We start from the raw sequence: 16,123 nt of genomic DNA, 5'->3' as shown, positions 1-16,123 counted from the left end.
AATTTAGTCAAAATAGTTAACGTAAAGAGCAACGTCGAGTATTACGATTCTAATTTCCAAGTAAACATAACATATCAAGAATTGCATCACAATTTATGTAACCAATTTCGAATCAAATTATAACTGCTATTGTAGCGTTTGATTATCTTCATTTTATTGTCTGAAGTTATTGCGTTATACGTGTTATACGTGTTATCAAATTGTATCGGTATTATACATATTCAATACGTAAAGTAATCCTGTCTGCCGTTGCGGTACATGCTTTCGTCGTTTTCCGCTGCTGTCTGCCGTCTGCTGCGTCCCGTAAAATCGCACCTTAATAATCCGTTAATGAAGGACCGTCATCTTATGTGAATGACAGCGATATAAGGATTTTGATTACTATTCATCCCAGTTATATTGAGAATAATATATATGTATATATAAAAAGTGGCAAACGAGCAAACTTTAAAAAGAAAAAACTTTAATTAGTTTAATTAAAGTTTAATTACAAGATAAAAATAATTAAAGTCATCTAAAAATATTCGGGAATTATATTTTTAAGCCATGTCATGGTGCCGATCGAATTTGTGAATTGTCGCCACGGACCTAGGATTATAATATAATTTGATTTCGGGTCACGCGCCTCAGAAAATCCGTCGACGATGTAATGTAATTACAGATCAATCTTCTATCAAATCAATGGCAATTTCTATCTACATCTAATAGCTGAAATATTCTTTGTGTTCTTAATTTGGTATGTACTTTCTGTAAAGAATCTTTATTATAATGCACAAATTAATTGTTGTGCATTTCAATTATCTTGAATTGTACAAAAGATTACTACAAAAAATCGTAAATATTTTTTTTAAATTATAATATACAGATTAAAAATAATCTTTACGTTTACAATTCGTTCATTAATGAGAAAAAGACTCTATTCAGCTTTTAGTATATGTAAATTTAAGACTTAATGTCTGTCTCTTGCTATACGATTACGTAACTCAGTGAGGCAACGTGAGGCAACGTGAGGCATCGTGAGGTGTCATTACTGAGATACCTGAACGATTCAACATATTTGATGGCGAAGAATAAAATTTTATATATCTTCCGCAGACGACTCGACAAGTTTAATCGAGATAAGAATGTTTTTTGTAATGGTTCTCGAATAACGATTTCTCTTTGTAGGTAATTATCTTCTTACGTGTACTGTTTTTTAGATATTCTTATTTCTATTCTGCGTACAAATACAGTTCTTTTGTAAGATATTTTGAGTTTTCTTTGTTTGTGTTTTGTTACAAATTATTGAAAATTACAATAAAACAATTGTATTTGAAATCTGTTTCTCAAATAAGCTCGTAGTGATGACTTTTTTTAGTCTATTTTTCATTACTATGGTTGTCTTTTATCGAAAAATCCTTATCGTCGATCGAATTCAATGAGAAATTCACATTTCATTAGCCGACAAATTCATTTATTATCTATGGATTTATTTTGGAAAGTTTAAAGTATTTAAATTGATGATACAAATATGTCTGTTGTAAATAAGTCTGTGATTACGGCCTTATAAAAAATAAAATAGATTGTTTTGTTGTAATTTCTCTTGTCTATTGATTTGGTCTATACATACTTATATATTTATGTTTTTTCTTAGAATGAGAGAAGGTACGAAGTGCTACGGTACTGGAAACTCACAATAAGTACAACAGTTAAAACAAAAACATTTCAAAATAAGTGAAAGAATAAATGGTGCGGCATTTTTAATTACTCTTTGAATGTAATTTCCATCTTTCTCACGGATGTTTGGGCTTTCATCACAATTATAGCGCTTGAAGCGATTAAAAGCGCTGTTCGCTTTGAAAGAATTGGAATCGGTGGCGAGATGAAAGCCTGTGGGACAATTAAACTTGCACTGACTGAATACATTTAAGGTAATATCGAATTAAATTACGCTCAGTCTTCATTTGAGAGCCTAGAAGGGTTTTAAAATAAATCCTTTAAAATTGTTATTTTTTATCTTTATACGATTTGTTTTAGTTTAAAAACATGATAAATAACACGCAGGATAAATTCCATGTCATTACCGGAGTACAATGAACGTTTGAAAATATTTTTATGACACTAAATATTTAACAATTTATGAAATACAAGAATTGTTAAATATAAATTTCTGCAGTTTCGCGCAACGCAGACTCCGCTACAGACTGTTGAGGCGAACGGACGTGTTCGCTCGCCGCACATCTGTCGCTCCGCCCGACATTACGTTGAGCAATCCGCACCTGCGCGCGCCATAAAAGGTGCCGCCGTCCTTTGTTCGCGAGCCGATTGTGTCGGCGCAATTTTTATTGCGCCCGCCTTCTGGTAAGCGCTAATTCTAGTTTCTAGGTAGAACGTCGTAACGTCTATTGTTCCGCTAAGGAACTATTATTGCTCTGCCATCTGGCAAGCCATCTGGTTTCTTGGGATAGCAACGTCATTGTTTCCGACTTCGGGAACTGCGTGAAAGAAATTGTGAAGTTCAGTTTTTACTGCGCTGAGCAATATCTTAATAACCGCAATTTTGAGAAAGGCTAGCGGATACCTAACGGTGATAACGAAGCTAGCCAGGCAGCCCCGTTCGCCTGCGTTTCCCCTTCAGGGAACCGCGTAATTCGGAAGGGACCTCCATCATTGGCCTTGGGTAGTGCCCTAGTCAACGTTGGTCCACGCTTGGCCCTTTAGAGCCCACGGGTAGCTTTAGTTAGACCTAAGTACACACCCGAGTGCACAATAAGATCGGCACTCGGACACACTAGGGCTACACGTAGTAGGCACACATCCTCCCTGCTTAACCCAGCAGGGAGGGAGCTAGGGATACACACCCCGGCATCCCACCGGGAGACTACATTTAGAATAGGTACGGTCCACCATAAGTCCAAATGGCGGACCACAGTCTAGTAGCTGTCCTGGACTTTCTCAGGACAAAATTCCCTGATGTATTTATGGCACTTAATGCCTCGTTAACAGCCGCGGAATCCCAGGCCCGCGCAGGGCCATCCACTTCAGACTCGACGTCTAGCGATGCGTCACTATCGAATAGTGACGCCGAAGACATGGAGCTTGACTCTCCTCTATCGCCCGAAAATCCCGAAGATGCAGGCGGTCTTTTCACGGAAGTGAAAAACAAGAAAAAGCGCAAGAAGCGCTCCTCCCCCACACCTTCGTCGGCATCATCATCCTCCCCATCTCCGGTGCCTCAGAAGGCACCGCGTCCACACTCCCAGGTCGAATCCGGACCCTTACAACCGGTACCCATCCCATCCCTCATGACCATCCCAGTCGCGCCGCCTAAAACTGCTCCCGTAACGCCCGCTACTCAGCCACCGTCGGCTGTCCGTCCGGTCCCCCCCGCAGCCCGCGCGCTGTTAGATAAAAAACCTCCGCCCATATATATCCAAGCACAGGACAAGTGGCCAATGATCCAATCGGCCATGTCCAACAAGTACAAGGTCGTCGCTTCAGCGACAGCCCAAGGAATCAGAATGCAACTGGAGACCGCCGAGGCCTTCAGATACGTAACCCGATTCCTCCAAGAAAAAGAGGTTTATTATCACACGTACACGCTCGCCGACGAGCGTATCCTTAGAGTGGTGGTCAAACGCATCCCTAAGGAAATCCCGGTAGAAGACATAGTCCAGTCCCTCAAGGATCAAAAGTATCCAGTAATAAGCGTCTTCCGCATGACAAATAGGCGTACAAAATCGCCTATGGACTTGGTACAGGTACATCTAGACCTGTCGCCCGAAGGGAAGGCCATTTTTGACGTTAAGTCAATCTGTGGCCTTAGCGGGCTCATAGTTGAACCGCCACGCAAGAATGGCCTACCCGGACAGTGCCACAAATGCCAGTTGTACGGGCATTCTGCCCGCAACTGCTTCGCCCGCCCTAGGTGCGTTAAGTGCTTAGGCGACCATGGCACATCGGATTGTACAAGGCCGAAAGACAAATCATTATTAGAGGCTTTCGGGAAGCCTGCATGCGTCCTTTGCCGCGGTGATCATACCGCCAACTATCACGGATGCCCGAAGGCACCAAAGCGAATCCAATCGCAACCCCAGCGACCGTCGCGACGTCTAACGCTTCCGATACCGTCAGCCAACGAATTTCCACCTCTTCAACCATCGTGGAAAACTAACACCCCCGCATGGGGCAGTAACAGGCCCACCGCTAGCGCACTCGCGCACAATACATCTACCGCGCCCATTGCTAAACCGGTACCGGTCAAGCCGGTGGCAATGCCTACGCCACCTAAAACGACAGGGAATCCGTTTGAATCCCTCAATCGTCTTTCAGGCCTCAACATGGAGGAAGTCCTAACGTTCGCCGACGAATACGAAAAGGCGTCAGGAAATATAGGCACCCGACTGTACTTGATTAAGAAGTACAAGCACATCGTCAGTGCTCTCGAACACAATTAGGCTTTCCGATGGCTGCAAACGCGTTAAATAATTGTAGTCATCCGCCCCTCGCGCATAATAATGGCAGAGTCAAACCGCGTTCAATTATCGTAGCTTTTTTCAACTCGAACGGTGTTAGGAAACAACGCGACGAAATTCATAACTTCCTTCGCGATCATCAAGTCGACGTGTTACTCGTGCAGGAAACCTTTCTCAAACCGGCTATGAGGGACCCGAAAGTCTCTAATTACAATATCGTTAGAAATGATAGGACCGGCGCCCCAGGCGGTGGCACTGTCATTTACTATAAAAAATCCCTGCATTGTGTACCGATTGACACGCCCGCGTTAACGCACTTAGAGGCCTCGATCTGTCAGCTAGCCATGACTGGCCATGCCCCCATTACGATAGCTTCGGTCTACCTTCCTTGTAGATCAAGCTCAACCATTATACGCTCCGACTTTGAATCGCTTCTATCTATCGGAGGAGCCACCATCCTTGCTGGTGATTTCAATAGCAAACACATTCGATGGAACTCTACCAGAATCAGTAAACGCGGCCGTGAGCTTGACTCACTGTCGGACTTACTTGATTTTGAAATCATAGCGCCACTAGAGCCCACTCACTACCCCCACATACTGGGACACACTCCGGATGTGCTTGATATTGCAATCATCAAGAATATTAACCTAACCTTACGTAATATTGAGGTGATACATGAGCTTCACTCAGATCACCGACCAGTTTTGCTACAGCTAGGGCCCTCTGCACCGGCTGACCCCCCAATGAAGACTGTCGTTGACTGGCACAAACTTAGTGCCAGGCTCAAAGATATTAACTCCCCACATCTAAACGACATCCCCGACATAATTAATTCTGATAACGATATGGACGTCGCGATCGGCTCTCTAACAAGTCATATCCAAACCGCCATCAAGGACTGCTCAAGGCAAATGCCAGAGTCAGACAATCAACGCTGGGCACTACCACCAGATGCCAGAGACTTGTTGAGACGCAAGAACGCGGCTACCCGAGCTCACGATTTGTATCCCACTGAATCGAACCGAAAACAGCTACGTAAATTACAGCGTGAAGTAAAAACACGCATAGCTGCCATCCGGAACGAACGATGGGATTCAACGCTTCGAAATATAAAGCCATCACATTTAGCATTCTGGAAGCTTCCCAAGTCACTTAAAGGCGACACGTACTCAACGATGCCGCCATTGTCGCGCCCAAATACAACACCAGCTATGCTGGACGAAGAGAAAGCCGAATGTCTTGCAGACAGCCTCGAGGCCCAGTGTTCCCCCAGTAGCCTACCGGTCGACCCTGACCACCTACGGCGGGTGGACAGCGAGGTCGACCGGAGGAAAAACGAACCCCTTCTCGACTCAATTCCTCCGGTTACTAGCGACGAAGTCGAGAAAATAATTAAAAATCTACGTCCACGTAAAGCTCCCGGCTCAGATGGCATCACCAATAGGGTGGCGAAACTATTTCCAATTGCCATTATACAACTTCTCGTAGCCATTTATAATGCGGCAATGACCAAAGGCGTCTTTCCCAGCGAGTGGAAGGACGCTGAAGTCATAGGGTTCCTCAAACCCTCAAAGCCGCCTTCCAATCCCACGTCTTATCGCCCCATAAGCCTTCTCAAAACCTTTGGGAAGATTTATGAACGATTAATATTAGCACGCCTTCGCACCTCTATGGACACAAAAGGCATGCCTATTGCAGAACAGTTTGGCTTTCGCGCCAAACATTCATGCACCAATCAAGTGCACCGCATCACGGAGCACATACTTGTCAAACGCCAACGTGGCCTTAGCACCGGAGCTATCTTCCTCGACGTAGCGAAAGCGTTCGATAAAGTATGGCACAACGGGCTTATATACAAGCTATATGAGTACGGAGTACCCGACCGTCTCGTATGCATAATACGAGACTTCCTAAGTAATCGCACGTTCCGCTACCGCGTCGAGGGAGTGTGCTCACAATTGCACCCCGTTCGAGCCGGGGTGCCTCAAGGTTCGGTGTTAGGGCCTGTTCTATTTACCTTATACACAAACGACATTCCCCGCGTACACGGTGTAGAGCTTGCTCTATTCGCCGATGACACCTGCGTATACACATCTGGTCGTTCACCCGAAGCTATATGTCGACGTCTCCAAACCGCTGCCAACACGTTAGGTGCCTGGTTTCGGAAATGGAGGATCGAAATTAATCCTAGCAAAAGCGCGGCGCTCTACTTTTCACGCCAGAAAGGGGCTGCTCTTCCGTCCATTAAACTCATGGACAGCCCAATACCTTGGGAAGACCAAGTTAAATACTTAGGTGTCATATTAGACTCTAAACTTAACTTCTCCGCTCATGTGACCCGGGTCAGGAACCGCGCGGCTTTCATCCTAGGTCGTCTTTCCGCGTTGATTAATAGAAAGAGTAAAATGTCCCTTCGGAACAAGGTGACACTCTATAAATCAGTAGTTCGTCCCGTCATGACATATGCTAGTCCGGTATTCGCGCACATCGCCCCGAAACAAATACATCGACTTCAGGTGATTCAGAATAGATTCATGCGTAGAGCCACGGGAGCCCCGTGGTACATGCGCAACAGCGATCTCCATATAGACTTGGACTTGCCCACCATTGCCCAACACCTGAAGTTGGCGTCGCGTCGTTATTTTGACTCTGCCGTCGGTCATCCTAATCCGCTAGTTGTAGGTGCCGCCACCTACAATCCAATCGCGCTCGGTAAGTTTCGTCGGGATTATCGTAGACCTAGGCACGTTCTTGACTTTCAAGACGATGCAATTACTATCGCCCAGGCTAAGCTCAAACATCACAAACAGATCACACGCCGCAGTCGATGTCGGCTGCGACAATCATTCTCGCGATACGGCCTCATAGCAGGCAGGTTTTCTCCTATTAATAGTAGAAGCGTTGCTGGAGTTTCTTCCGCCACTTCTTCTCCCAGCGCTAACGCTTTCCGAAGTGGTAGTAATGTTAGCTGTATTAATAATAGCAATCAGATAATAGCAACCGATCAAGCCGAGGTTCGGCCCTCTCGGGCACCCTTGAATCGGAATGCTAAACGCGTAATGAGTGACAGCCCAAGCCGAGGTCCCCTCTCGGGGGCCCTTGCGCCCAGTCACTCCATGGAGCGTCCACCGAAGCGACCTAAGAGCTCGGTGACCTCCCAATCCGGTAATAATAACGAAGTAACAGCCCGAGCCGAGGCTCCTGAGGGAGCCCTCGAGCCTAGTTACTCTTAAACGAGGTTTAGGCTAAGCGCCATCTGCGCCCGGCCACCTCAAGCCCGGTGAAACTGTAAATGCCTCCTCAAGGCAAACAGTGACTACTCAGTCACAAAAAAAAAAAAAAAAAAAAAAAAAAAAAAAAAAAAAAAAAAAAATTCGCGCAACGTCTTTTTATTTTCATAATAATCCTCCATTTAAATTACTTAGAGTTAGTTACTTACGTAAACGTGGAACGGTAAAAGTTGAATATAACTATATTAATATCATCTGAACGATATAACAACTTATGTCTTTCAATTTTGCATATTGTTTTTCGGACCACGATATTCTTTACATTTGTGTATGAAATTTGAACAATTCTTTAGATAAATACATCAATATATTTATAAGATATCTCTTGTATAAAGAAGCAACTTTTTACGACTCATATTGGCATAAACTTCAAACTATCGCGATGGCTCCATACTAGAATATTTGCACCACTATTTACTTAAAAAGAGCGTCGCCTGCCCGCTGAGGTCTCATTCTGAAGGTGTACTGAGATCACAAGAGCTTTAGAAAGAGTAGGATGAGATGCAATTTTGAATCTCAAGATAAGTGACGTAAGATCGAATTTCAAAATAATTGTAAATGGATATTTGCTATCAAGGGATTGGATGAAGTTTTATATCATTGCGGCGATTTTAAAAAGATGTACGTAAAAGTGGGACATTTCATGAATTTTTAAGCCGTTCGCTTTTGTGGTGGATCTAGGGAAATGATGTGAATGTTGCCTTCAACGGGGTCAGGGGAGGTCTATTGAGGGCGGTTACGTGACCCGACCTCGCTGCAACCGATTGTTTCTTACGATATTTTCAAGTGTGTCTCCGAAGAGAATGGGTAAATCGAATCAGATTTAACTTTCAGATTTAGTCCATTGAAGTTTTTGTTAACAGTGATATATTTGTTAAATTAATAATTATTAAAAAAAAATCTTGTTAATTAATTGTTAATTTAGTAAACATCTTATAGGTTTCCTTTGGCTACGCCACTACGATGCTACGACCTTTCGGCGCTACGGCACTTTATCTACACTAATACGCAGCTACGTAGGCGTTAAGAGAATCAAATTGCAACCAACAGATGAACCGAAACATACAAAAAGGCAAAGCTTTTAAAACTTAATTGTTGGATAATGGACAAGTTTATTCAACGAATAGACATCGTTATTGTTATATAAATAAACCTACTATTTCGAAGTTAAAATAACAAAGTATACACTTTTACATCTAAAAAAAACATAATATTAAAGGTAACATGGTACGTGACGAACATCAGCTGACATATTTGTATAAGCGACGGCCATTATTTGATGGCTAAGAAAATAAAACATGAAAGTCGTACAGTCGTGTAAACACTGACTGTAATGAGACAGTCGTGTCAGTTAGTCAGTCGAACTTTCAACGCAAACAAATATTTTCGAATATTGTTAACGTTGGTTAATGATGTAAATATCGAATAATCCATATTTTTACTAGCTGTTGCCCGAGATTTTGTCGGCATAGAATAAAACAAAAGTAACCTATGTTACTCCCGCACACATAAGCCATATTCCGGCAAAAGTCCCGTCAAAATCGGTCCAGCGGTATATGTGCACAAAATGTGTATAATTTTTTTTTCTTGGTAAGACATAAACACACTCAAATTTTATCAACTGTATGGATGAGATTTTACGATACGATTGATAAGTGTTGAATACCACTATTTAAAAAATAAAGAATCATAAAAACTATGCGCTAATAAATTAACGCCAGTACGTTGAGTTTCTACACTCGTACAAAAATTTTCAATGTCACATTATTCTATTTAAACATAGATAATAAATTGTCTTTATGCAGATGTTTCGGCGATGGAAACTCACGTTACAGAAAACACACAATCAACATAACAAATTAAAAACCTTTGACAATGACAAGAAAATGTCAAACGCAAAGAAAGCACGAAGTGTTTAGGCAGCATAGAACGACGAAAAAAAGTGACACTAATAAAGTCGAGTTTCTGAAAAAGTAAATCTTTTGAAACGTAAGCTGTTCTGTAATCATGCCTGACGAATTAATTGTAAGCGCTGCAAAAATCTCAGAGACGTGACAAAAATACACATTCGTTGAGCAATTAAAAACGGCTTGATTTTCATTTCATTGTAGCGCTTCAATAAACGGCAATCTACGAGATTATTGACCATGGACGTGTTCGTAATAAAGTTGATCTAGTTTTTATGGGATAGCGGATTTTTAGGTTTTTTAATAGGCACCATTTTGATGATATCGTACTCGAAAAATTCATGGATTTTTTATTAGACATACTACATTTCTTTCTTTCTACTGCTAGAGACGATAATCACTAAATCTATTATTATCAAAGATGGATGACAATGTGTTTTAATTTGTGTTTTTCAGTGGAAAATTATGGTTCGACTTATCATTTTCGAACTTTTGAAACAGCTTACACATCTGCAGCATCAAATATAGATGAGATTTCAGATGGCCATTGTTACCTATTCCTTATTAGTAAACAAACCTCATTTGTTTTTTAAGTCCGTTACACAATTTAATTTAATTGTACAGTTAACATTGAAGGTGTGTTGGCAAAACTGAAAACTGTCCAGATTAAATGACAGTTTAAAGTTTGTCACATACACGATTTAACTGATTAGTCCGATTGTACAGTTAAAACTGAAGGTGTGTAGTCGGCTTTAATTATTATCGGATGTCAAAATAGAGTTTTCATTTTAATATTGGAAAGAAAAATGACAAGGGAAAGATAACGAAATTTCAGTTCACCCCGAAATATACTGAAGATAATATAAAGTAATTACGGATGATTTTGGGCACACAAACTCGGGGAAAAAAACGTCGCGAATATTAGAATCTCGTTAACTTCCTCCCTTCATATTTTATTCTTATTAGGAAGAAAGAATTTGGTTTTTATTTCGTTGAATAATGCGTTTACCTCTTTATTTAAGTCACGTAATTAATTAAAATATTATAACCTATCACATATGCTTTGACACTAACATAAGGGAAGAATTTTTTTTCAGTCTTATTGAACTGACTTAAATGTTTTAAAAAATTTAACCGTTAATTTCCTCTATCGTATCATAAACGTATAAAAGATAGCGCCATCAATGTTATTCTCTTAAAAAAAACGAAATAACACACTGTGGGTCTAGCACGAATATTTGTGACACTCGCTATCGTCTCGTCATCGACAAAAGTATTAAAATTTGTGTAGCCCCTTATATCTGGCATGAAGTACATCAAAAGTCTCATACTAATTTTGACAGAATTAGTGACGACAATACGAAGACGATTGTCACATATATTCGTGCTAGGCCCACTGTTTGTGAAACATTTACGCTTAAATATATCGTTTTCAATAATAGTACACGTAAAAAGTTTCGTTAAACTACAAATTACCTATTAAATAAAAGACTCTCGATTGAAATTAGTAATAACTTCCGTACTGAAAATAATCTAGATCAAGAGATTAATGTGCAATTCGAAGTGTTGAAGCGTACGGGAATAAATTCAACTGCAATTGCTTAACTTTTAACGATTGTTTCCACTGGGGAAAACTCGTTAGCCGTTCAAACTTACTTTGAACAAGAGAGTCACTTTAGCTTCATCTTTTTGATCTTAAAAGCATTGATACTGTAAATATAAAAGTACTGTGATTCTAGTAAAAAATATTGACTAAATATTATTCTTTGAACTCAGATATTTGAACTAAAAATATAATCTACATTAAATTCTCTTCATAATGAACATATTTTTACTGAACTCGAATAATAGCGTCGGAAATAGGGCATGAATTTAATTGATGTTTCTAAGGAAAAAAAATGGTTATTGTGACAAAATCGGAGCACCAGGGGCGGAGCATCGCGGTAACACACATAAAAAAAATACAGTCGAATTGATAACCACCTTCTTTTTGAAGTCGGCTAAAAACTAAAAATAAATCTTGTTATTTAAATGGGAAACTGAGCTGATAATTATGACGTCTGTTTTAGGAAAGCATTACAAATGTACTTCATCATACACTTTGAATTTGCTCATTAGTCAATACAGCGTTGATTGTATACCGTGCGATGTTTAACTAAGAATATCTTTGATTAGTTAGTTCGTATGTGTACTTAGCGCAGAAGTTGATACACGGTGCATAACAAGCAAGTTTATATTATAACTAAATTAAGTGTATAGTCTGTCAAACTTATTTGACCCAGTGCGCATAACTTTAACTAAATTATGTTAGCTCAGTAGCGCCCCCCTGACAATGTCAAAAAGTGTTACAAGATGCATGTAGTTCCGTAGCTGTCTTGTTATATTTTTTCATATTCGTTATATGTATGTAGGTAATGAGAAGTTATCTTAATGCAAGTAAACGTATCAATATTTTCTTCAAAATAACGTCAGATGTCGTCCGAATTCTCATTACACGATACATTTAAAATTGTGCATACTGTACGAGAAAATAAAGGAAATTTTCGTTACAATGTCAACCTTAAAACATAAGAAATAAAGTCTAATTTCTTAAAACTTTAATAATGGACATATGACAATCTTGAATTAAAAATTTTGTTATAATATTGCAGAGACTTTAAATAGAAGACCGGGCAACGTTTTCATATAGTGGAAACTTTAAGGTAACTTTTAAACTAAACTTCCAATAAGAATATTTTCAGAAAATATTGTAAAGTTTTATTTATATATTCCTTCTATGAAAGTATGAGTGGAGCGTCTTTTGATAGTTGGATTAAAAAGTCCCCACATTCAGTAGAATTTCAGTGGCTTAAGAAAAGTTTAAAAATAAGTCGGTGACATTTTTAGAGGAGCTCATATTTAATATTTTTTTCTTCTTCATTATAATAGAATTGCGGCCATGTGTATAGATGACGTACGCTTACATAGTATTCTTCTGAATAAGCTCGAAGCTTCTCCTAGTATATGATACTTGACAATAGTGAAATGGTGGGATTCGAACCCACGAGTGTTAGATCTGTATTCTTCAACATAAGGCTATCGGTGCTTAGAAAATCATTAGACTATTGATAGTATTATTTCATTACTTTACTTACTCAATTTTAACTTTTGTCTGTTATTTTAAGACTGGCACAGATTTACAACTTATTAGCTTATAGCAGCAGTCATTTCACTTTGTTAACGAAATTGGGTGGCTGCTTACTTGTTTGCAGTCTACATTAAATACTTTCACAGTGCAGTTTTTTTAAATAAATAGTAATGCTTTCAGTTCCATTCGTAGCGCAGTAATGGCGGAAGGCGCACCGCAGCACGTGAGAGGCTTACATTCAACATAATTATAGAGCCGTGTCACATACTGGAGAATTTTCATTTCTCTTTCCTTTTCTCAGTCAGCTTTGCCACTGTAATTGATGACTGTATTCTTTAAATGTTTGTGAGAATGCAATTTTAACTTGAGATTGGTAATTTTGATATTTTAATTGAAAAATCCGATCGAACTTCAGTGAAGATTAATAACACATTGTTAGCGATTTCAAAGACCTGCAACGTATAGATTTTCAAAACATAACGATTTAGGGAATTTATATACGGACAGCTTCAAGTCGGCAACGGTAGCTTCAATTGGTGGGCGTGTTTTATTAACGGTGATAGCAAACTGCAATCCGTGCATGACGAACGTTAATTACTGTCGACTTCTCGAAGCTTGCGATTTAATTTTTAATTTTATAATAATGTCTTCTTTAATATGTCTCCTGCTACGTTGTAGAGTGAAGAGAGATACATTTTAACAATGTAAATGAATCAAATTATATTTGATCTCAATATTAGCATGACTTTACATGTTAAGCGAACCTATCAGTAATTACATCGCATTATCGTGTCGTTGGATTTTCCGCGGCGCGTGATCTGAAAGCAAATTACGTTCAAAGCCGTGATGACATTCAGCTTTTTCCTTTTATATATTATAAAAAAAAGTACCTGAGAGTTTTCTCACTTCTAGAATGTATGTAGTTAGAGGGATATATTGTAGATTTGTTAGTTTTTGCTTAAATTATCTTTTAATATGTAAATTAAAATCAATGTTTGTTCCTTATGTGTCTCTAAACCAGACAGATTATTATCAAATGAAACAGAGTTATACGAAAGTAAATTAATTAATATCACATAAGTATTAAGTATATACATAAGTATTAAGTATTTTTTAAATATGTGTGAATAAAAATATAACTACATATTATCATAGTATTTCTGCATATTTATAAATATGGAAATATTGAAAGGAATGGAGATAATAATTCATAAGGCATTTGGCCTAAATCCGTATCGGAACATTAAACTTCCGTGGATATAAAAGAGTAGTCAAGACTTAACGTCATAAAAATATATGAAAAGTATAAGTATTTCGTAACTTGGTGATGCCTTGATAACTAAGAACAATTTAGAGTCATGAATAAAACACATTCAGAGTTTTATTTTCTCTCTAAATTGTTCTATTATAATAAAATCGTGGTATTGTTGGTGACTGTACTTAGCACTTTGTACTTTTTACACGACTTACATTTAAAGAGTGGTGGTCATTCGTTTCGTCTATTTGCCCGGAGTGTCATAGGCACAAAAGAACGTGGACGTAAAAAATTACATTTGAAATGTGTGAAAAACGAGTTCGCCGTTCGAGTAATAGATATCACTCGCCATAACTTTCGCCATTTTTACTATGTTCTAAGATAAAAACGTGTTAAATTTATATTTAACACTAGAGTTTTTTTTTAGGTTATATCAATAAATTAAAATCTTTGTTTAAAAATGCAGCTAATAGATGGCGCTAATTCATGCATCGCAGATTCAGTCAGCCAGGATTTTTTTAAATCAAGGTTAGGTTATTTAGATTTAGTTTTAATTTGAATATTTTTTATAATATTGTAGAAGGTGGAAAAGAAACAATTCACCTGATGTAGTTATAATAGCGAAATGACCACTGCTTATATTACTTGCCTACATTTGATAGAAGATATAATGTACAGAAAAAGAAGACTTCCTCTTCCTGTACGTCTCCTACCCTGCACATCGTTTGTATTCATATAACAAGACAGCTGGTTAAAAGCGTTTTTAGACTATCTACAATAAAATTTATTCCAACACGAAATTTATGTTCCGCTTGGAATGTTCTATTGTAATGTAGTAGAGGTTATTTATCAAGTGCAGGAGAGTAGGGAAATACAATTTCCTAGCCTTCGCAGAGAGCATTCATAAGGATTTAAATTTTATTTTCTTTTCAATCTTTCATATGTGATTGAAAATATATATAATGGAAGCAAAAAGTTTTATTTAACAAGCATTTTTATTATATATATATTTTTAGGGCACAGACTTTGGCATCCTCATAATATCCTACCAAAGTCATTGTTTGTACAGTGATTTATTAAATTATGGACAAATATACAAATACCATTATTTTATTTAGTAATTAAAAGATTTTTTATGAGTATAATCAACAGTATTACAGAAGAATCGTTAAGATTGAGATTTTAATTTTTTATATTTATCTACAAATTTAATGCTCTAGTTATTTATTGTGTTTGGAGGAACAATATTTTGCAATACGCTAGTTGCCGGCCTTTTGAACTGTATAATGTGTGCACGAACTTTATACAAAGTCGGACTAAACTTTTAAAATTAAATTTCCCTAAAATTATACATACTCGTAACTACCATTAGAACTACGAGTATGACGTCATACTGACACTCTGGAAATGTATGTAAAATTGTACAAATTTCATAACTGGTTAACCATATGCTGGTTAACCCCGGGCATGTGTTGCAATGACAAAATTAAAAATGTTTAAATAATCAAAATAATGTGCGGTTTCCGCGCAACAACCTCACACTGCCGCATTGTGGAATGGTCGGCCCTCTTTCCAAATCGCTACGACTTAGGGTTCTTAAAGAAGCGAGCATAACTCTTTCTGAAAGGCCGGCAACACAGGTACGGTTCCTTTGGTGTTATGTCCATGGGCGTTGCTGACCTTTTTAATAAAGGGATTCTTTTATGCTCGTTTCCCTCTTATTCATATAAAAATGTGAAATTATGTCGTACTGCAAATAATAAAATATAGACATACAGTCTAATCGGCTACTCTAACGTACTAATCAGATGTCGGCACCAACTACTTTTGAGACCATCGGACTCTTCTTCAAGGTGACTTCAGGACTGATATTATTTCATGGTTTCCGCCCGTGTCTCACACTTAAAGACGTAGTATTACTTATTTTACTTACTTACTTACTTAGAGAATACACAAAGAAACTTTAAGTCAGTCACTAAATTTACACTAAGGTAACAATTAAATAGCTTTGCTTGTGGTAGTAAGTATTTTCAGTAAGTATCGAGGTATTATTATAACGAGAAGTTATGTGGAAATTATTAAATCAA

Source organism: Papilio machaon, chromosome 17, assembly GCF_912999745.1.
Source record: "Papilio machaon chromosome 17, ilPapMach1.1, whole genome shotgun sequence".
In the NCBI taxonomy this organism is placed as follows: Eukaryota; Metazoa; Arthropoda; class Insecta; order Lepidoptera; family Papilionidae; genus Papilio; species Papilio machaon.
Note: the sequence above shows the minus strand (reverse complement) of the source record.